Raw genomic sequence first — 23,987 nt, forward strand, 5'->3', positions numbered from 1 at the left:
TTAACTGGAAATGGTTATGATTGGCAGCCGAACATTCTTGACAATTCGAGCGAATGATATGGCCATCGAGATCGTCCGACATGAATCCCAAAGAATACTTGAGACATAATCGAGACTTTAGTTCGTGTACAAAATTCTGCACCGGCAACAATTTCGCAATTATGGGTGGCTGAAGAGGAAACATGGCTCAATTTTCCTGCGGGGGACCTCCAACGACTTGTTGAGTCCTTGCCATGTGGAGTTGCTGTATTACGTCAGGAAAAGGGAGGTCCAACTCGATATTAGGTGGTATCCCGTTACTTATCATCTCATGTACATCACACAACCAGTATCTTCCATTCTAACACGTAGGATCGAATTTCTCGTAGGCATCTACGTACAAATGTAGAAGTACTGTGATGTGTTACTGTCGGTGGGGAAAAAAAGCTCGGCATTGCAAGTTAAGCAACTCTTAATAAGTAAACCTGCTCATCGTACTGCTGTGTACCACTTTTAATGTACAACTGACACTACCTGAAAAGAAATCGCTAGACAGAACCGAACAGTACTACTGAAGGCAACTTCAGTGCAATTAGGGAAGGGGTCATTAGTATAGCAAACAGGAGGTACCGTGAGTTAATGGAAACAATCTGCACAGCGCATACCATCGTCAGGTGAACTATTGTGCACTAATTTCAGAGCAGTATAGATGCCATTGTGAGGTGACTTGTGTGCCTCAACGATACAGATAGCCGTACCCTAGGTACAGCCACAACGGAGAGGTATCTATTGACAGGCCAGACAAACGTGTGGTTCCTGAAGTGGACCAAAGGCCTTTTCAATAGCTGCAGGGGTAGTAGTGGATGACTGACTGATCTGGCCTTGTAACATTAACCAACATGGTCTTGCCGTACTGGTACAGCTAGCTGCTGATTTCGAAGGGAGACAACAGCCCTTATTTTTCCCTAGTGCATGCAACTACACTGTTTGGTTAAATGATGATGGTATCCTCTTGTGTAAACTATTCCGAAGGTATAATGGTTTCGCATTCGGATCTCCCGGCGAGGGCTACTCAGGAGGATGATGTCATCAGGAAAAACAAAACTGGCGTTCAACAGGTTGGAGTGTCTAATGTTAGATCGCTTAACCGGGAAGGTATGTAGTTTTGTTTTTATTTTGGCTTTGGGTTACAATGACCATACAGCCAACAAAGATTATAAAGTGCCAAGAAAACTTAATTGCAAATAAGCAGAATAGAACAAAATTACGAAGTTGGCATACAAACACACTCTTAAAGTAAAATAAATGCACGAGTAGACAAACAACAAACAGCCGGCGGCAGTGATAACAATGACATTGGAGCAGGATTACAAACAGCACTATGCAGTAACATGATGCCTATATTTAACACCGTACATCATACAATAATTACAACAATATCTGAAGAACAAAATTAGAAATATCATTTAACAATATGAGAAACGTTGCATACAGACAGATGTACTTAAAATAAAAAAGAATTCAAACACAATGCCTCCAACTGTATGTACAAAATGACAGTAGAATAGTTACATAAAATCCACAAGAGACTAATAATGAACATTTAATGGAGAAATAGACTTCTGTACACAAAATTACGCACCCGATTGCAAACCGGGATGATGCCATGTGAACATGAATACCTCGGCAGTCCATAAATTAAATTAGGATACCGGTGGATCCGGCCGGCCGTTATGGCCGAGCGGTTCTAGGCGCTTCCGTCTGGAACTGCTCGACCGCTACGGTCGCAGATTCGAACCCTGCCTCGGGCATGGATGTGTGTGGTGTCCTTAGGTTAGTTAGGTTTAAGTAGTTCTAAGTTCTGGGGGCCTACCCCCATGAACCATGGAACTTGCCGTTGGTGGGGAGGCTTGCGTGCCTCAGCGATACAGATGGCCGTACCGTAGGTGCAACCACAACGGAGGGGTATCTGTTGAGAGGCCAGACGAACGTGTGGTTCCTGAAGAGGGGCAGCAGCCTTTTCAGTAGTTACAGGGGAAACAGTCTGGATGATTGACTGATCTGGTCTTGTAACACTAACCAAAACGGCCTTGCTGTGATGGTACTGTGAACGGCTGAAAGCAAGCGGAAACTACAACCGTAATTTTTTCCGAGGGCATGCAACTTAACTGTATGGTTAAATGATGGCGTCCTCTTGGGAAAGATATTCCGGAGGTAAAATAGTCCCCCATTCGGATCTCCTGGCGGGGACTACTCAAGACGATGTCGTTATCAGGAGAAAGAAAACTGGCGTTCTACGGATCGTAGCGTGGAATGTCAGATCCCTTAATCGGACAGGTAGGTTAGAAAATTTAAAAAGGGAAATGGATAGGTTGAAGTTAAATATAGTGGGAATTAGTGAAGTTCGGTGGCAGGAGGAACAAGACTTTTGGTCAGGTGAATACAGGGTTATAAATACAAAATCAAATAGGGGTAATGCAGGAATAGGTATAATATTGAACGAAAAATAGGAGTGCGGGTAAGCTACTACAAACAGCATAGTGAACGCAATATTGTGGCCAAGATAGACACGAAGCCCATTCCTACTAAGGTAGTAAGTTTATATGCCAACTAGCTCTGCAATGATGAAGAAATTGATGAAATGTATGATGAGATAAAAGAAATTATTCACGTAATGAAGGGAGACGAAAATTTAATAGTCATGGGTGACTGGAATTCAAGAGTAGGAAAAGGGAGAGAGGGAAACATAGTGGGTGAATATGGATTGGGGGAGTGAAATGAAAGAGGAAGCCGCCTGGTAGAATTTTGCACAGAGCATAACTTAATCAAAGCTAACGCTTGGTTCAAGAATCATTAAAAGAAGCTCGTACACATGGGAGAATCCTGGAGATACTAGAAGGTATCAGATAGATTATATAATGGTAAGACAGAGATTTAGGAACCAGGTTTTAAATTGTAAGACATTTCCAGGGGCAGATGTGGATTCAAACCACAATCTATTGGTTATGAACTGTAAATTAAAACTGAAGAAACTGCAAACTGGTGGGAATTTAAGAAGGTGGGACCTGGATAAACTAAAAGAGCCAGAGGTTGTATATAGTTTCAGGGAGAGCATAAGGGAACAATTGACAGGAATGGAGGAAAAATACAGTAGAAGAAGAATGGGTAGCTCTGAGGGATGAAGTAGTGAAGGCAGCAGATGATCAAGTAGGTAAAAAGACGAGGGCTAGTAGAAATCCTTGGGTAACAGAAGAAATATTGAATTTAATTGATGAAAGGAGAAAACATAAAAACGCAGTAAATAAAGCAGACAAAAAGGAATACAAACGTCTCAAAAATTAGATCGACAGGAAGTGCAAAATGCAGGGATGGCTAGAGGACAAATGTAAGGATGTAGAGGCTTATCTCACTAGGGATAAGATAGATACTGCCGACAGGAAAATTAAAGAGACCTTTGGAGAAAAGAGATCCACTTGTATGAATATCAAGAGCTCAGATGGAAACCCAGTTCTAAGCAAAGAAGGGAAGCAGAAAGGTGGAAGGAGTATATAGAGGATCTATACAAGGGCGATGTACTTGAGGACAATATTATGGAAGTGGAAGAGGATGTAGATGAAGATGAAATGGGAGATAAGATACTGCGTGAACAGTTTGACAGAGCACTGAAAGACCTAAGCCGAAACAAGGCCCCGGGAGTAGACAACATTCCATTGCAACTACTGACGGCCTTGGGGGAGCCAGTCCTGACAAAACTCTACCATCTGGTGAGCAAGATGTATGAGACAGGTGAAATACCCTCAGACTTCAAGAAGATATAATAATTCCAATCCCAAAGAAAGAAGGTGTTGCCAGATGTGAAAATTAACGAACTATCAGTTTCATAAATCACAGCTGCAAAATACTAACGCAAATTCTTTACAGGCGAATGGAAAAACTGGTAGAAGCCGACTTCGGCGAAGATCAGTTTGGATTCGGCAGAAACGTTGGAACACTTGAGGCAATACTCACCCTACGACGTATCTTAGAAAATAGATTAAGGAAAGGCAAATCTACATTTCTAGCATTTGTAGACTTAGAGAAAGCTTTTGACAATGTTGACTGGAATACTCTCTTTCAAATTCTAAAGGTAGCAGGGGTAAAATACATGGAGCGAAAGGCTATTTACAATTTGTACAGAAACCAGATGGCTGTTATAAGAGTCGAGGGGCATGAAAAGGAAGCAGCGGTTGGGAAGGGAGTCAGGTAGGGTTGTAGCCTGTCCCCGATGTTATTCAATCTGTATATTGAGCAAGCAGAAAAGGAAACAAAAGAAAAATTCGGAGTAGGTATTAAAGTCCTTGGAGAAGAAATGAAAACGTTGAGGTTCGCCGATGACTTTGTAATTCTGTCAGTGACAGCAAAGAACTTGGAAGAGCAGTTGAACGGAATGGACAGTGTCTTGAAAGGAGGATGTAAGATGAACATCAACAAAAGCAAAATGAGGATAATGGAATGTAGTCGAATTAAGTCGGGTGATGCTGAGGGAATTAGATTAGGAAGTGAGACACTTAAAGTAGTAAAGGAGTTTTGCTATTTGGGGAGCAAAATAACTGATGATGGTCGAAGTAGAGAGGATATAAAATGTAGACTGGCAATGGCAAGAAAAGCGTTTCTGAAGAAGAGAAGTTTGTTAACATCGAGTATAGATTTATGTGTCAGGAAGTCGTTTCTGAAGTATTTGTATGGAGTGTAGCCATGTATGGAAGTGAAACGTGGACGATAAATAGTTTAGACAAGAAGGGAATAGAAGCTTTCGAAATGTGGTGCTACAGAAGAATGCTAACTATCAGATGGGTAGATCACATAACTAATGACGAAGTACTGAATAGAATTGGGGAGAAGAGAAATTTGTGGCACAACTTGACTAGAAGAAGGGACCGGTTAGTAGGACATGTTCTGAGGTATCAAGGGATCACAAATTTAGCATTGGAGGGCAGCGTGGAGAGTAAAAATCGTAGAGGGAGACCAAGAGATGAATACACTAAGCAGATTCAGAAGGATGTAGGTTGGAGTAAGTACTGGGAGATGAAGAAGCTTGCACATGATAGAGTAGCATGGAGAGCTGCGTCAAACCAGTCTCAGGACTGAAGACAACAACAAGTTCTAAGGGACTGATGACCTCAGATGTTAAGTCCCATAGTGCTCAGAGCCATTTGAACCATTTGAATCGGTGGCTTCCAAGTAGTCTGTAGGCAAGTTATACTTATCAAGACGGTGGCGTAAGACAGGAACACTGATGGGGAGGGGGTTACTTCTCGCGACCAATATTTTATACAAGACTGACTGTGCAGTCTCCGCGTGAGGTAGCCGCGCGGTCTCAGGCGCCTTGTCTCGGTCCGGGCGGTTGCCTCCGTCGGAGGTTCGAGTCCTCCTTGTGGCATGTGTATGTGTGTTGTCCTTAGTGTAGATTACTTTAAGTTAGATTAAGTAGTGTGTAGGCTTAGGGACCGATGACCTTAGCAGTTTGGTCCCATAAGACCTTACCACAAAATTCCACTTTCCAATTGTGCAGTTATGCCAATATGTTGGGCCGCTACTGCCGTCGAGTCCTTATCGTAGTGTCCAGGAGCGATAATCTTCAACTGATATATGTGCGCAGGTTAACACCCATGTCCCGGGCTTATGCGAATGATAGAAGTCACATGTCGTCTACGAAGCTGCCGTTGAAGTTCTGAGAGGTGAGTCATTCACAGTCCCAAGAGTGATAAGCAGCCTTCGGTATCGTCGACGTGAGAATCGTATAAGGTATTGGTGTTGGATATAACTGGCCTTCTGTAATACTACTCTTTGCAAAAGGGTCACCGGTTTCACTATGGAGAACGCCAATATGGTCTTTATTTCTAAGTGGACGGCAATGCCCAAGGCCTACACGTCTCTTACGGCCACCGACATTTCCAGAACATATCTGTTGGACTGTTTACCAAACGTGGGATATCGCAGTTTCTGCAGCGCACTTTGTGATTCGGCGTGTATCAGGACGAATTTTAATGTTGGCATACCTTAATGAATATCATCCCACTGTTTAGATAGAAGATTCAGTTGGAGGCGCAAACATTTGGTAGGCGTCACTAGAAGTGCTAAAGAATGCGAATCCAACACCCGGCTCAGGTTTAAAACCGTCTGTATAGATGTGAGCATACGGCGGCCATTATAAGCTGATAAAAATGCTCCATGTCGCGAGTGATGTTCGTCTCGTTGGGAAATCGAACGGCAGGTATGACACTGGGGCTGGAGTGAAGAACTGACTACACTAAGAACGAAATCAGAGTAATCTTGTGTCCTCTAGAACTAGTGGAAAAAGGTGGCGCCATTTCTCGTAGCTGTGAATTAGTAAAAGAGTTCTGTCCATTCGTCGTCCATGAGATGCCTTTGCAAGTCTCTCCAGAACTGAACCACGGCCTTACGAAAGGCACAATGAGAAAATGAATATCAACTGAGGAGAACAATATCGGACAACATCTGCCGTCTTGTAGACAACGGCATTACGGATGCTTCCATTAGCACGGCGTTGGTGGGCGTTGATTCCATGGTTCCGAGAACAAAACGAATCACTCTACAATGGACGACATCGAGCTTGCGCCAAGTTGATTGCGTTTCAGTGCCGTAGACAATGCGACCATAATCTAAAACACAACGGATCAAAACCTTATACTGGGTCAACAGCGTAATCGGTTCCGTTCCCCACCATAATCAGCAAGCACACACAAGATATTCACAGTGTTATCCATCTTGTCGATGAAGTAAGCAACATGGTGTGTTCACGTGAGTTTGCTGCCGAAGTATACATCAAGGAGCTTAGCACTTGACCAAACAGGAAATGTGTACGGGCCAAACTGAAGGTCATAGGAGAAATAATTGCTCCGTTTCCTCGTGAATATCACAAGAATTGGCTTGTCAGGTGAAAAAGTGAGACCGTTTTTTAATTCCCGTGCGGCCAACATTGCGTCGGTCAACGGTAGACGTGTTATCCATCGATAACCACGACGAGTGAGCGTATGTACAGAAGTCGTCCGCATACTGAAGAGCTTTGACGGTGGGGCTGAACCAGTATCTAGGTCCGCAAATTGCAGTGCATATACCTGTAGTAAGAAACTCAGTATCGCGCCCAGCTGCTGGCCACGAAACACTATGCGGGACCCGTACAATACATTGTCCTGATCGTGGATATATACGGTACGGCAACCAAGCAAACTGTATACTATGTTATACGTAAATTCACCACCGGGAGATGCAGCAGTTGCAACTTGTTCAGGTATCATGTCATTGTCGTACGCCCTCGAAAATTCAAGAAATAAGACCGTTACGTACCTGTGAGAGAAGAACGTGCTTTCGATGTCCATCGCAGGCGAATTAATACACTACTGGCCATTAAAGTTGCTACACCACGAAGATGTGCTACAGACGCGAAATTTAACCGACATGAAGAAGATACTGTGATATGCAGATGATTAGCTTTTTAGAGCATTCACACAAGGTTGGCGCCGGTGGCGACATCTACAACGTGCTGACATGAGGAAAGAATCCAACCGATTTCTCATACACAAACAGCAGTTGCCTTGTGCAACGTTGTTGTCATGCCTCGTGTAACGAGGAGAAATGCGGACCATCACGTTTCCGACTTTGATAAAGGTCGGATTGTAGCCTATCGCGATTAAGGTTTATCGTATCGCGACACTGGTCGCGCTGGTCGAGTTCCATTGACTGTCAGCAGAATATGGAATCGGTGGGTTCAGGAGGGTAATACGGAACGCCGTGCTGGATCCCAACGGCCTCGTATCACTAGCAGTCGATATGACAGGCATCTTAGCCGCATAGCTATAACGGATCGTTCAGCCACGTCTCAATCCCTGAGTCAACAGATGGGGACGTTTGCAAGACAACAACTATCTGCACGAACGGTTCGACGACGTTTGCAGCAGCAGCTCGGAGACCATGGCTACGGTTGCCCTTCACGCTGCATCACAGACAGGTGTACTCAACGGCGAATCTGGATGTACGAATGGAGAAAAGTCATTTTTTCGGATGAATCCAGGCTCTGTTTACAGCGTCATGATGGTCTCATCCGTGTTCGGCGACAATGCGGTGAACGCACATTGGAAGCGTGTATTCGTCATCGCCATACTGGCGAATCACCCGGCGTGATGATATGGGGTGCCATTGGTTACACGTCTCGATCATCTCTTGTTCGCACTGACTACGCTTCGAACAGTGGACGTTACATTTCAGATGTGTTACGACCCGTGGCTCTACCCGCCATTCGATCCCTGCGAAACCCTACATTTCAGCAGGATAATGCACGACATCAAGTTGCAGGTCCTGTACGGGCCTTTCTGGATACAGAAAATGTTCGACTGCGGCCCTGGCCAGCACATTCTCCAGATCTCTCACCAATTGAAAACGTCTGGTCAATGGTGGCCGAGCAACTGGCTCGTCACAATACGCCAGTCACTACTCTTGATGAACTGTGGTATCGTGTTGAAGCGGCATGGGCAGCTGTACCTGTACACGCCATCCTAGCTCTGTTTGACTCAATGCCCAGGCGTATCAAGGCCGTTTTTACGGCCAGAGGTTGTTGTTCTGGGTACTGATTTCTCAGTATCTATGCACCCAAATTTCGTGAAAATATAATCACATGTCAGTTCTAGTATAATATATTTGTCCAATGAATACCCGTTTATCATTTGCATTTCTTCTTGGTGTAGCAATTTTAATGGCCAGTAGTGTATTATCATAATCACTTCTGCCCTTACGGAAGACGTTTTGCGTCCACGGGAGTAAGTTCTCGTTCCAGCCACCGTTCTAAGCGAAGGGCAGTTACGTAAGGAAATTAAAAAAGGTAAATGGATAGAACTAAGTTAGACATAGGGGGAATTAGTGAAGTTCGGTGGCCATAGGAACAGGGCTTCTGGTCACCTAAATACAGTGTTCTATACACGAAATCAAACAGGGGTAATACGGGAGTAACAACGAATAAGAAAATAGGGATCCAGATAAACTACTATGAAAAGCATAGTGAACGCATTATAGTCGCCAAGATAGACACGAAGCCAACACCCACCTCAGTAGTACATGATTGCATGGCAACTACCTCCGCAGATGATGAAGAAATTGAAGAAATGTACAGTGAGATAAAAGAAATTATTCCGATAGTTAAGGGAGACGAAGATTTAATAGTGACGGGTGACTGGAATTCGGTAGTAGGAGAAGAAAGAGAAGGAAAAATTGTTGGCGAATATGGACGGGGGAGAAGAAATGAGAGGGGAAACAGCCTGATAGAACTTTACAAGGAGCACAGTTTTATCATCGCCAGTGCTTGGTTTAAGGATCATGAAATAAGGTGGGGAAGTAGATGAAGGTGAGACAAGAGATAAGATGAAGAATTTGACAGAGCACAGACAGGCCTAACTCGAAATAAGGACCCTGGATTAGACGCCATACCGTCAGAACTACTGGGAGAGCCCGCCATGACAAAACTGTTCCACATTGAGTGCAAGATGTATGAGAAAGGAGAAATACCCTCAGATTTCAAGAAGAATGTAATAATTCCAATTCCGAACAAAGCAGGTGCAGACAAATGTCAATATTATTTAACTGTCAGTTTAATAAGTCACTGTTGCAAAATACTAACGCGAATTCTTTACAGAAGAATGGAAAAACAGTTTCAAGCCGGCCATGGGGAAGATCAGTTTGGATTCTGTAGAAATGTTGGAACACGCGAGGTAATACTGACCTTACGACTTATCTTACAGTATATGTTACGGAAATGCAAACCTAGGTTATAACATTTCTATACCTAGAGAGAGTTTTTGACTATGTTTGCTGGAAAACTCTGTTTGAAATTCTGAAGGTAGCAGGGGTAAAAGACGCGGAACGAAAAGCTATTTGCTTGTACAGAAGCCAGACCGCAGTTATGAGTCAAGGACACGGAAGGAAGCAGTGGGTGAGAGTTATTCAGATGTTATTCAGTCTGTACATTGAGGAAGCAGTACAGAAAAATAAAGAAAAATTTGAAGAAATTCACGAAAGAAGAAATAAAAACTTAAAGTTTTCCTGTGACACTGTAATTTTGTCAGAGACAGAAAAGGACTTGGAAGAGCAGTTGAACGGAATTGACAGAGTCTAGAAAGGAGGATTTAAAATGAATATCAACAAAAGCAAAGCATAGATAATGAAATGTAGTCGAACTAAATCAGGCGATGCTGAAGGGAATGTATTAAAGAATGAGGAATGAGGCACTAAAAGTAGTAGATGGGTTTTGCTATTTTGGCTGAAAATGACTGTAGGTGTAAGAAGTAGAGAGGATATAAAGTATGCACTGGCAATGGTAAGAAAATCGTTTCCGAACAAAATAAAATTGTTTCATCATCGAATATGTCTTTTCTGAAGGTATTTGTATGGAGTGGAGTGTTGTATGGTAGTGAAGAGAAGCCTTTGGAATGTTGTGGCACAGGAGAATGGGGAAGGTTTGATGGGTAGATCATGTATCTAATGAGGAGGTACATACTATTGTGTCAGAACCTGACTGCAATAAGGGATCGGTTGACAGGGTTCATTCTGAGATATCAGGAAGCAACCAATTTAGTACTGGAGGGAAATGTGTAGGGTAAAAATTGCAGAGCGAGGCCAGGAGATAAGTACCATAAGCAACTTCAAAAGTAATTATTTGGAGATAAAGAGGCTTTCACAGGATAGAGTAGCATGGAGAGCTGCATCAAACTAGTCTTCGGACTGAAGACCACAATAACAGGTGGGGCAATAAACCGAAAGAAGTGAAGTATATAACGTGCCGTCTTAGACCGTGAATCGCTGATACGAAAGTGCTCAGAAGATATTCCTGAAACATCTTGACAGGTTTTGGAGTCGGATTGTAACTTTTCTGTAGAAGACAGTACATGTACTGACGACCGTTCAACGCGAACATCACCCAGCGTTGGGCGGATAAGTTCATTTCAAAGAGCAAGAAAATTGGCGTTAGATTGCAGATGAAAGTGTCAAAAAGGTACGTAAAACATTTACAATGCATACCAAACTGTCATTGTTTTCAATTGTAAAACTGGCGTACCATCAGGGGTGACAGTAATAAGCTTTTAAAATACAGTAACTACAGGAGCTTCGGGCGAGTGATATGTCATATATCGCATATAACCATGTCCTAAGTTTCTTTAGTAGATATGTTTTATGTTCAAATGTGTGTGAAATCTTATGGGACTTAACTGCTAAGGTCATCAGTCCCTAAGCTTACACACTACTTAATCTAAATTATCCTAAGGACAAACGCACACACCCATGCCCGAAGGACCAGGCGCACAGTCCACGACTGCAGCGCCCCTGACCGCTCCGCTAATCCCGCGCGGCAGATATGTTTTACGGAGAATCAATTTCCTGTGACTATAGACCAGTTAGCACAACTGCAGAATTCGCGTGTCAGAAAATCTCACAGAAACGGAAGGAGATCAAGATGAATATATTTATTCTTCTGCATCAAAATCGCGACATGTAGATTAAAATTGAGAATAATCTCAACATAATAAGAGAATATTCCAAAGATAACGCTACTGTCTGAGTGGCTTCAGAGGTGCCTGCGAATATTAAAGCCCTCAGTGTAGGCTCGAAGGTGGGACTCCAATAGCTTCTCCACCTCATTTCTCCCAGAACAGTCCATGAAACACCTTTGTGAGTGATACCGTCCATAAGACGGAGATGACATCGGTTGATCTAGTACTGCCTGTAAAAGAAAATCAATGACGGTTACTACTCTACTAGAGCCGTTTTCCAACTTTTTGTCTAGTAAAACGCAAAGACGGAGATCTGAACTGCCGCACAAAGAGCACTGCTCCTATGTGCCATGCTGACCGTTTATACTAGCGGAAAATTTTGATATGTATTGAAATTTACAAAACAAAATTTCTTTGGTCTGTGGCATATTCCTAATATACCAGAAACGTGAAAGGGTACCCGTCATTTTTGGTTAACCGATATGGTATTTTACGCAGACATCATTTTAGCTTATAATGTAACACAATAATGGTCACTCGTGAAGGAAGTGGGCGGCACATATTTTCATTCAAGATTTATGACAGCACTTGGGACATTCTAAGCATTCACTGACTGTGAGGAAGTTATAAGAGAAAGCTTTGGTAGTAGGAAGTGTGGAGGCAGATGATATCTTGCGTTGCATTTGCTTCATAGGGATGCCATCGATTACGTCAGGAACACACTTCCCGGGCGCTCTGCTGTTAGATAACAGCTGCTGTGTGGGCCTTTCACTGCGGTGGCGTGATTTCGTCCGTAGTCTTCTTTCCTCGTGTCTGCTGACCAACCAGTGAGTCCTTTCATTCCTCCATTCGAATCCTGCAGAAACAACTGTTGTCGTTCTTAATGATCACGTTATTTGTAGTATCTCAGATATTTGAATCAATCCTGACAAAATATTCGAAATATTTTTCTACATTCTCTGAGCTGGGACGCATGTTTGAAAAGTTACGTCCACTACAGAAACTAGTTTGTAATTAGACTAATGTCGAGAAAACGGGGATCAGACCAGCCTCATTCCTGAAGTACTTATTTCAAGACGAGCGTGCGGGCCAGATTCCGACACAGTTGAAGCGTTTGAAGTAGCCAAGATAAAAACATGGGAGAAACGTTTTCTGGCCCAAGACGGCGATATTATTTTATGTAGGTAATTCACCCATGCATCGCTACGACCTGTCGATATTACAAAATGAAAACAAGTTAAATAACAAAAAAGTTAGTAAATTAATTCTTATCACAGTCTTCTTTTTATGAATAATTCAACCTTCTCTCGTACATGCTCTCAGTGAGATAACAGTTTACGCAAACATATGCAACGAAATGATTTGCGAAGTATCAAAAGATATTTAGAGAAATTCAAAGATACGAGAGGCAGGTCTGAAGGTACCCAGATCGTCTGAATCAGGAAATTGAGCACACACCGTCTTCGTTTTCAGGCCACAAGTGGCCCATCGGGACCATCCGACCGTCGTGTCATCCTCAGCCCAGGATGCGGATAGGAGGGGCATGAGGTCAGCACACCGCTCTCCCGGTCGTTATGATGGTTATCTTTGACCGGAGCCACTACTGTTCGGTCTAATAGCTCCTCAATTGGCATCACGAGGCTGAGTGCACCCCGAACAATGGCGACAGCTCATGGCGGCCCGGATGGTCACCCATCCAAGTGCCGGCCACGCCCGACTGCGCTTAACTTCGGTCATCTGACGGGAATCGGTGTATCCACTGCGGCAAGGCCGTTGCCCAATTGAGCATCATGCCCAAATAATTACCTGAGAGACACAAAGGTGACGTTTCGGTTTGAAACAAGCTAATAAATAACAATAAGGATAGAAAATACCTTATATCTCATTTAATCGTTCTCTGACGTTGCACATTTACATTCAACAGGGCAAAACGTAAAAACCAGAAACAACAAAATGAGTTAATTAACAGCACAATCAGCGGAGTACACGTAAATATTCCACGCACTGGAGCACAATGCCTAGTATACGCAACAGTAAGGTGCATTATCAGCAGGCCAAAGAAATAGATATACACCTGAATAATTCAATATACTTGTATGTGCAATGTTGAAATACACACCAACACCTTGATTCCATGCATCTACAGACGTTTACACTAGATGAGAGGCGACAACAGACCACCATTAGAGCATGGAAAAAAACTTCATCTGCCAGATTCCCAAAGTCCATTCCACATCATACTGAATAATGTTCCACGTTCCTCCAGAGCTGTGTTGGAAGATGAGGTCCTGGTGCTGCGTCAACACTTTCTTCTTGAATACGCAAGGAATGGGGAATAGAAGTACTTTTCTGTCTTAAACGCTACAGTACTTTACTATAGAAACTATTGGGTCCGAAATAACCAGGAAGATATGGTGGTACCAAAACAGGATCCGAACACTCCACGTCAGAACTAGACCATCCACGTCACAATTAGGGATACGCAACATACAACAGTTACATTGTATACTACTATAGAACAGATCATCCAACAACGCTCCTGGAAATTAAAATGACATGCTAATGTAATGCAATGCTATTTATGCTATCGAGAAATAAAACTAAACTCCGCGATCAGGCCCTAACAATGACCTTGTTAACTGGTTATCTAACAACAATAGATTTTAGAATGTGAAATTCTGCAGTCAAAGGACATTTTCTCTTGCAGTATTTCTACTTGTGTTACTACATGTAGGTAAATTTGTACTTTGTGGGTAGACTTTGGTTCACCACATGGGAAAAAATTAAACAGGAGTAGTACGAGCCACAGAACCCACTCACTTAATAGTTAGCGAATGGTCGATCCTCACACCATTTTGGAATCAATGAAACTGGAGAAAATACTAAGATGCAATTCTCCATTTACGTATAGAAATATTACAAGAGCTGAAATAACAGTATTTTTGGACTGTAAAATCGGTCAACAGTTTCGTCTGGCTTTCACAGACAAAGTCATTCCTTCCTATGAATTACAAATATCTTTGTTCGCCCGATGAAACATCATCACGAGTCATGAGAGTATACGCTTTTTACAGGGGAACCTTTTACAGGAGAATCCGATTTGGCACTTTACACCTTTCACAATTTTGATCGACATTCTTAAGACTACAGTAGTAACAGTGATAACGGTCGAAACGCCAGTTTCTTTTAAGGCATTTCGTTTTGCTGTTGTGATCAGAAACAACACGATTGCTACTATCCCCGGTTTTAAACCAGCAAAAGACCCTTCATGCCGTTCGCAGCTCGTGGGCTAGTGGCTAGCTTTGCTATCTCTGGGTGACGGGGTCCCCGGGTTCGATCCCCGGCCGGGTAGGGTGTTTCCTCTGACCAGGGACTGGGTGCCTGCGCTGTCCTCATCACTTCATCATCATGCTCATTATTCGTCACAGTGGCTAGATTGGACTGTGAAAAAAATTGGACGTGAAAAAATTGGGACTTTGTACGGGCGCTGATGTCTGCGCAGTTGAGCGCTCCAGAAACCAAATATCATCATCATCACTCACGCCTCCGTATTTAACGGAGCGTAACCTTAACAAAGTATGAAAAACTTTAAAGTCAATGACAACCCGTCGCCTCATCTGGATCGCATGACAGCTTAAATGCGTCATGCTATTAATTAGCTCCATAAATAGCCTCTTTTAAACGATTTCGAATTCCGATATCTTATTTTTTAACGTTTCACAAGAGTAAATTTTTATTGCTTGTACGTCAACGTTATATGATAAAATCAATCAAAGAAGAGAGAAATGTTCTCTTTCATCCTCTCTTTTTAACATTTGTATTCGCAATGTGCTTAAAATTAAATAATTATCCAGGAATTAAATTAGATAAATACACTAATGTAAGCATATTACTATTTCCAGCAGACAAGTTAATAATGCAAGAAAGTGAAGACGTCCTCCAGTTAGTAAAAATCGGCTAAAACCAAATATGTAAAAAATACAATCTACAAATTTTATTACATTACACGAAAGTTATAGTTTTCAGGGAAACACCCAATACGATCGAGTAATAAACCAACAAATTAAGTGAACAAGTGTCACATTTTAAAAGTTTGGAAGGAAGGAAGATTCGAGTTTCACAACCCAACGAATGTGCACAAGGTCAGATTACGAAGGGACGGGGAAAGAAAGGGGACGTTCCCTTTTCAAAGGAGCCATCCGGATATTTGCCTGAAGGGGTTCAGAGGAATCACAGAAAAATAAATCTGGATAGACGGACGGGGATTTTAACCGTTGTCCGTCCGAATCCCAGTCCAGTCTGCTAAACACTCCGTCACCTCTTTCGGTGTCAATATTAGGGATGCGACACTAATTATAGATATAGATGAAAATATCCATAAATGTTAAGCAGCATTTTGAACAACAAATAGGACACTTTACCACAAAATCCGAAAAGACACAAAAATTAAATTGTATGACACTATGATGATACCGTTACTGTTGTATGGAAGCGAGAGTTGACTGAACAGTACAAACACAATGATAGCATTCTTGAGGAGAGAAAAGGGCTGCACAACAGGATATTTGATAAAGAATGAAATGGGCTGTATGTACATGTTGCTAGAACACATAGACAGTTAGAAACATGTCAATGGATTGAAAAATGGACTATGTAAGAAAATCCTGAACAGCAACCCGAAAAGCAAGAGAGACATAGCATGACCCAGGGAACCATGGACATAAATTCTGAAAAGACGGAACAGACACATGCCCAATCTCTGTATGTAAGAAGACGAAGGCAACGATCCCGTCGTTAACCACTTTAAGATCAACTTACTCTACTGAAAGCTATAAAATCCATTAGATTTGCAGAAAACTTGCGTGACACTTAACTGTAGACCTTCTCACATACATTTTTGTCTTCATTGAAATTTACTGTGATGTGTCAGGCGCTTTCCGAATTCAGCACGCTTGTTTATAATATTTCTGGATGCTCTTCCTTCTCGGCTACCAGAAGCCATAGAATATAATTTTTTTATGATGGTCGTTGGCCCTCTATCGTTCCAAAATATTCTTCCAGTTTTATAGTATTCTGGGATCTTCAATCCTTTTGATTCTATGTTGTTCATATGACAACGATATTTGTACGCTACACCTTATTATTATGTAAAACTATTAAACTTCTTGCTAACCGAATCAGAGATAAACAGAGTATTTTCTACGTTCAGCTGACACTATGTGTACCCCGTCTCATATGTACCTCCTTGTTACCAATTTATATGATTTTCACCCTACTATCCTAAATTCAGGTATTAGCTAACTACATTTTAAAGGCCTCGTCAAATTTTGCGTATCAAGAGTCTCTTTAGATCCATTGAAATTGTTACCTGTTCGTCCCTAAAATAGAAAACTGAGATACGAATGATCAATATACTTCGTTCGTCTGGAATTTACTAGACGTATTTCTGATATTTTGAACAGGATTGTGAAGAGACAGTAGCTGAGTAGTTAAGGGAAATTTATTAACTCAGTTTATATCCTACAGCAAAGAAGTAACAATGTTTTGTACTGTGTTTGGAGTCATCGATGCCCCTTGTGTAGATAATTTCCGACAGAGCTCCGAGATATGTGTATCGCTTCAATGAAATGAAGCTCCCACAGAAAATAATAATTTATTTCATGTGTGCCCACTGTTGAATCTACTGCAAATAGCGTTTAGTTACTGCCACCGATAGCTGATGTTTACAGCCAAAATGGTGACCTGAAAACATAAGTACATAGGACAGTGCATTGTGGCACGTAACTAGCATTGAGCATGTTGTAGAATTACCAAAGTATGCTGGTAAATCAGATTAAACTACACATGCTATAGAAAATATAACTGTTCAAACATAATAAATTCTTTCCACATACGTACCTTCAAGGTTAAACAATATGCAGCAGACGAACAACGACGTGGCTTCCTTGTTATTACGTTCGGCAGTTGTCTTTTGAGAGTCACCATTTTTCAACGTAGCTCCTGAGAGCCACACATATCGCACCGCACGATAGCTGAGCGTGCAGTATAGAAGCGAAGTACGTTAGAAGAAGACCTGATATACCAATAAACATCTGATAATGCTACAGATGCCTCACTGCTGTGTATTAGCATTTGTTTTCCTCTATTTTAAGATATTCAAATTATAGATACTCGTGACGTAATACCAGCATCTGGAACTCTTAACTTACAGTTCAAAAAATTACTCGGATTTATTCAGTGTAAGAAAGGTACGTTCTTTGATATATTAATGGACTGAGATCCGCCTCGATTGCGAAAAAACACCTAGTGTTTACCTAGGTTTCGGTGTAGATAGCTACACATTCTTCAGAACAATAAACTCAAAAGTGTCTATAAAGACCTTTGTCAATAACTAAAAGCTCAGCATAGCTATGTATTTATAAACGAAAAAGATGACACATAAAAGTACATGTGAACAAAGTCAAAAGAATAACTTAACTTAATGGTGTACACTCCACCTCACATCAGCATGTGTTCGATGGGCCGTGTCCCGTCGCAAACTGCGGCAACCAAACGGTAGCTCGCTTACCAGATAGACACGCTATCTATGCACATGCGCAAGAAATAGGAAGTTACTTAATGCGCATGCGCATAAAAATACGAGAAAGCCCGTATATTCCCAAACGTGGATCAACGTATACCAAAATTAAAATGGACATAACCCGAGACGAGCTAAATACAAGATAAAAACTAAAGATCAGCGCACAGGGTTACTGTATCTCGGAAGAGTAATATACATGATTGTTGATTATGACAAATTTTTTTATTTATTTTTTTATTTATTTTTTTTTATTTTTAGAAGCTGTATGAAAAGTCAGTAGTTAGTCAAATGAGGGGGGGGGGGGGGGGGGGTTGAGGGGACGTAGTCTAAAGACGTCGTGGAGATAAGGATATAGGGATAAAACGTGAGATGTTCACCGGGCTAAAACCACCTACATCGTAAAAAGAATACAAAGATAAAAAGAAGATGAACAGCTTGACAAACCGCGCTCGCATATCATCAAAACTACGAGTGAAAAGAACGAAGTAATGGCGCAATACCAACAAAAAATTTTTTAATTCTTAGTAGGAGTTGGTCATTGAGAATATTGTCTCTATCATGTTGCAGATGCTTAAAGATCTGCATTTCTTCTAAGATATCTGATTTTAAGCGCTTGACCTCAGCATGAAGTAGCTCAATGTTAACTGGAGGTCTCGGCGCATGAGACGCTTGCACAAGATGTTCCGCATAAGTAGAGCCTTTAGTACCGTCACCGCTTCGCGTAGGAATATGCTCTTTATATCTGAGACCCAGAGCTCGCCCTGTTTGCCCGATGTAAAATTTTGGACAATCCCCGCATGTAATTTTATATACTCCTGATTTGGAAAGTTTATCGCTCTTACTCTGCAAGGAGTGAATTAAATTCCTATGTAGACTGTTGTTAGTAGAATAGGCGATTCTGAAATTATGGGCTCTTAGTAAACGCGCCAATTTGTAACTTATATTGCCTATGCAAGGGATAGATATTGTTGCCACCTGTTTGTCATCTACCGCATCCCCTAGGGTGGAAGACGTAATATTTTTTCCCCTTACTTTCTTATTATACATCTGTCTTATCAACTGAGGTCTATAGCCATTATTTATAGCAATATTCTCAAGTGTGACAAGTTCAGTTTCTACCGCATCTGGTGCAAGAGGGATAGCTGTAACTCTATGAATACTAGAATGAAAAAAGGCCATCTTATGGGCGTACGGATGGGCCGAGTCTGCAGGTATAATATTGTCGGAAAACTTGTTTTTCCGAAAAATACTAAATTCAATGTGGTTGTCAACTACTGTTAATGTGAGGTCCAGAAAATTTAAGGACCTAGTATCGGATTCTCGCTCAATTGTAAAACTGACATTAGGGTGAAGCTCATTAAAAATCGAAAAAATACGATCTACGTCACTTCGAGAACCATCAATGATTAGTAAAATGTCATCAACATATCTCTTGTAAAATTTTATTCTCCTAAGAATCTCTCTGTCGCTGGCAAAAAAACTGGACTCTAAGTAGTTCATAAAGATTTCTGATAAAATCCCAGCTAGGGGGCTTCCCATAGCCAAACCTGCTGGTTGTAAGTAAAATCTCCCATTAAATGTGACGTAGTTGTGTTTCAAACCGATCCGTAGCAGCAGCATCATCATACAGCTTCTAAAAATAAAAGATGAAAATAAAAAAAATAAAAAATAAATAAAATAAATAAAAAAAATTTGTCATAATCAACAATCATGTATGTTACTCTTCCGAGATACAGTAACCCTGTGTGCTGATCTTTAGGTTTTATCTTGTATTTAGCTCGTCTCGGGTTATGTCCATTTTAATTTTGGTATACGTTGATCCACGTTTGGGAATATACGGGCTTTCTCGTATTTTTATGCGCATGCGCATTAAGTAACTTCCTATTTCTTGCGCATGTGCATAGATAGCGTGTCTAGCTGGTAAGCGAGCTACCGTTTGGTTGCCGCAGTTTGCGACGGGACACGGCCCATCGAACACATGCTGATGTGAGGTGGAGTGTACACCATTAAGTTAAGTTTTTCTTTTGACTTTGTTCACATGTACTTTTATGTGTCATCTTTTTCTTTTATAAATATATAGCTATGCTGAGCTTTTAATTATTGACAAAGGTCTTTATAGACACTTTTGAGTTTATTGTTCTGAAGAAGTTGTAGTTATCTACACCGAAACCTAGGTAAACACTAGGTGTTTTTTCGCAATCGAGGCGGATCTCAGTCCATTAATATATTAACAAACGATTGCTGACGCGCTGCAATGTTGAAGGTTCTTAAATTCGTACCAGACGAGGTGTCAGATGCAGCAAGTAGATACTTAGATGTTACTTTGAAAAGAGCTAAGGCAAGCATGGCTATTGACTTTATTAAACAGTGTAGAGTGCTCAACCTCTCCCCAAGTTTTATAGATGGTTTCGTAGGTAAATCCTCCCGAAAAATGCCAATCCTTAGAAAGAAACTGCATTACCAGGTATTCAATGTTAGAATCTCCGTTTTATATGCCAAGAAAGATAAGTTGAATGAAAGAGCTTATATGATGTACTTAGAAATTTCGAAGTTTTATTCTGTTCACTTTAACTTTCAAATAGACGCGTTTTGGCTTAGGGCAAATGAGTGGTTGGCTCTACAAATGAAAGAGATTGCCAACAGACATGACAGAAAAATTGCTAACTTACTTGGGAAGCAGGAACCTGTTAAAAAAATGACTCACAGTGATTTTATAGCTGAACCTAAAAAATTCTTTGACCGGGTCATTAATAAAACAGACATTGTATTTTCGCCCCAAGAGGAGTCTCTCCTCTCTAAAGGATTAAAATTTAATTTTGAGCCTAGCACCGCAAATCCGAAAATTCTAGAAGACACAATAGTTGACTTAAAAGTCGGTCTAGATTATGCCAAAATGCCTAATGATAAACAAACCCGATTTGCTTACGATGCCTATAAAATTATGAGTAAGGTCGCACACAGCACACACAAACAGCAAAATACAAAGGTTTTAAGGAATATTAACCGCAAACTAACGCAAAATGATGCTATTGTTACTAAAGCCGATAAGGGAAACTCCGTAGTTATATCCACAAAGCAAGAATACATAGACAAGACCGAAGCTTTTTTCAATGACAACGGGATAGTTATGCGTAACAAAGACCCCACCGTTACTCTTCAAAAAGAAATTAGAACCGGGCTCCAAAACACCAAAAATTTGATAGGAGAATTTCGAAAGAAGGGGCTGATAAACATGAATCCCAAGCCCCCTAAATTGAGAAGCCAGTTTAAAGTTCATAAGTTAAATCACCCTATTCGCCCTATCGTGGACAGTACGGGAAGTGCCTATCATAAGGTGGCGAAATACTTGCATATTAAGATTAAAGAAAATTTCGTTTTCAGTAAAAACTATTCCGTTAAAAATTCCATTCAGCTAGCTACTAGTTTACGCGAGGTATCTTGTTCTGAAGAGTCTAAACTAGTATCATTTGACGTAACAAGTTTGTACACTAATGTACCGGTAGACCAGACACTGTAAATATTAGAGTGCAATTTACGTCACCATAAAAAACTGTTGGATAATGAGATCGATGAGTTGATGATGCTGCTACGGATCGGTTTGAAACACAACTACTTCACATTTAATGGGAGATTTTACTTACAACCAGCAGGTTTGGCTATGGGAAGCCCCCTAGCTGGGATTTTATCAGAAATCTTTATGAACTACTTAGAGTCCAGTTTTTTTGCCAGCGACAGAGAGATTCTTAGGAGAATAAAATTTTACAAGAGATATGTTGATGACATTTTACTAATCATTGATGGTTCTCGAAGTGACGTAGATCGTATTTTTTCGATTTTTAATGAGCTTCACCCTAATGTCAGTTTTACAATTGAGCGAGAATCCGATACTAGGTCCTTAAATTTTCTGGACCTCACATTAACAGTAGTTGACAACCACATTGAATTTAGTATTTTTCGGAAAAACAAGTTTTCCGACAATATTATACCTGCAGACTCGGCCCATCCGTACGCCCATAAGATGGCCTTTTTTCATTCTAGTATTCATAGAGTTACAGCTATCCCTCTTGCACCAGATGCGGTAGAAACTGAACTTGTCACACTTGAGAATATTGCTATAAATAATGGCTATAGACCTCAGTTGGTAAGACAGATGTATAATAAGAAAGTAAGGGGAAAAAATATTACGTCTTCCACCCTAGGGGATGCGGTAGATGACAAACAGGTGGCAACAATATCTATCCCTTACATAGGCAATATAAGTTACAAATTGGGGCGTTTACTAAGAGCCCATAATTTCAGAATCGCCTATTCTACTAACAACAGTCTACATAGGAATTTAATTCACTCCTTGCAGAGTAAGAGCGATAAACTTTCCAAATCAGGAGTATATAAAATTACATGCGGGGATTGTCCAAAATTTTACATCGGGCAAACAGGGCGAGCTCTGGGTCTCAGATATAAAGAGCATATTCCTACGCGAAGCGGTGACGGTACTAAAGGCTCTACTTATGCGGAACATCTTGTGCAAGCGGCTCATGCGCCGAGACCTCCAGTTAACATTGAGCTACTTCATGCTGAGGTCAAGGGCTTAAAATTAGATATCTTAGAAGAAATGCAGATCTTTAAGCATCTGCAACATGATAGAGACAATATCCTCAATGACCAACTCCTACTAAGAAATAAAAAAATTTTTGATGGTATTGCGCCGTAACTTCGTTCTTTTCACTCGTAGTTTTGATGATATGGCGAGCGCGGTTGGTCAAGCTGTTCATCTTCTTTTTATCTTTGTATTCTTTTTACGATGTAGGTGGTTTTAGCCCGGTGAACATCTCACGTTTTATCCCTATATCCTTATCTCCACGACGTCTTTAGACTACGTCCCCTCAACCCCCCCCCCCCCCCCCCCCCCTCATTTGACTAACTACTGACTTTTCATACAGCTTCTAAAAATAAAAAAAAATAAAAAAAAATAAATAAAAAAATAAATAAAAAAATTTGTCATAATCAACAATCATGTATATTACTCTTCCGAGATACAGTAACCCTGTGCGCTGATCTTTAGGTTTTATCTTGTATTTAGCTCGTCTCAGGTTATGTCCATTTTAATTTTGGTATACGTTGATCCACGTTTGGGAATATACGGGCTTTCTCGTATTTTTATGCGCATGCGCATTAAGTAACTTCCTATTTCTTGCGCATGTGCATAGATAGCGTGTCTATCTGGTAAGCGAGCTACCGTTTGGTTGCTGAAGTTTGCGACGGGACACGGCCCATCGAACACATGCTGATGTGAGGTGGAGTGTACACCATTAAGTTAAGTTATTCTTTTGACTTTGTTCACATGTACTTTTATGTGTCATCTTTTTCGTTTATAAATATATAGCTATGCTGAGCTTTTAATTATTGACAAAGGTCTTTATAGACACTTTTGAGTTTATTGTTCTGAAGGATGTGTAGCTATCTACACCGAAACCTAGGTAAACACTAGGTGTTTTTTCGCAATCGAGGCGGATCTCAGTCCATTAATATATTAACCAACGGATGCTGACGCGCTGCAATGTTGAAGGTTCTTACGTTCTTTGAAGTTGGTGGACAGGTGAGGTATATTCATCTCTCGCACGAATATCTGTAGATGACATACGTTGACGTAAGCAAGTTTTTTGAAGAACTTAATAATCTAATGTCACTTTACATAGGTGGAAAATACATTTAAAGAATATTTGAGCCTATTTTCTGCTAAATTAGTGGAACTAAACAGAAGCGGGAGTGACTACATACAGCATGTAATGACATCGCTCAGAGAAAAGGCTCAAAGAATAACGTAATACTTGTCCAATGCTTCCGCCAGTGCTTTTTAAAATGTGGCAGTCCGTCGTCAACCTGCGCTGAAGGGA

The sequence above is a fragment of the Schistocerca gregaria genome, chromosome 1 (assembly GCF_023897955.1).
Source record: "Schistocerca gregaria isolate iqSchGreg1 chromosome 1, iqSchGreg1.2, whole genome shotgun sequence".
Lineage (NCBI taxonomy): Eukaryota > Metazoa > Arthropoda > Insecta > Orthoptera > Acrididae > Schistocerca > Schistocerca gregaria.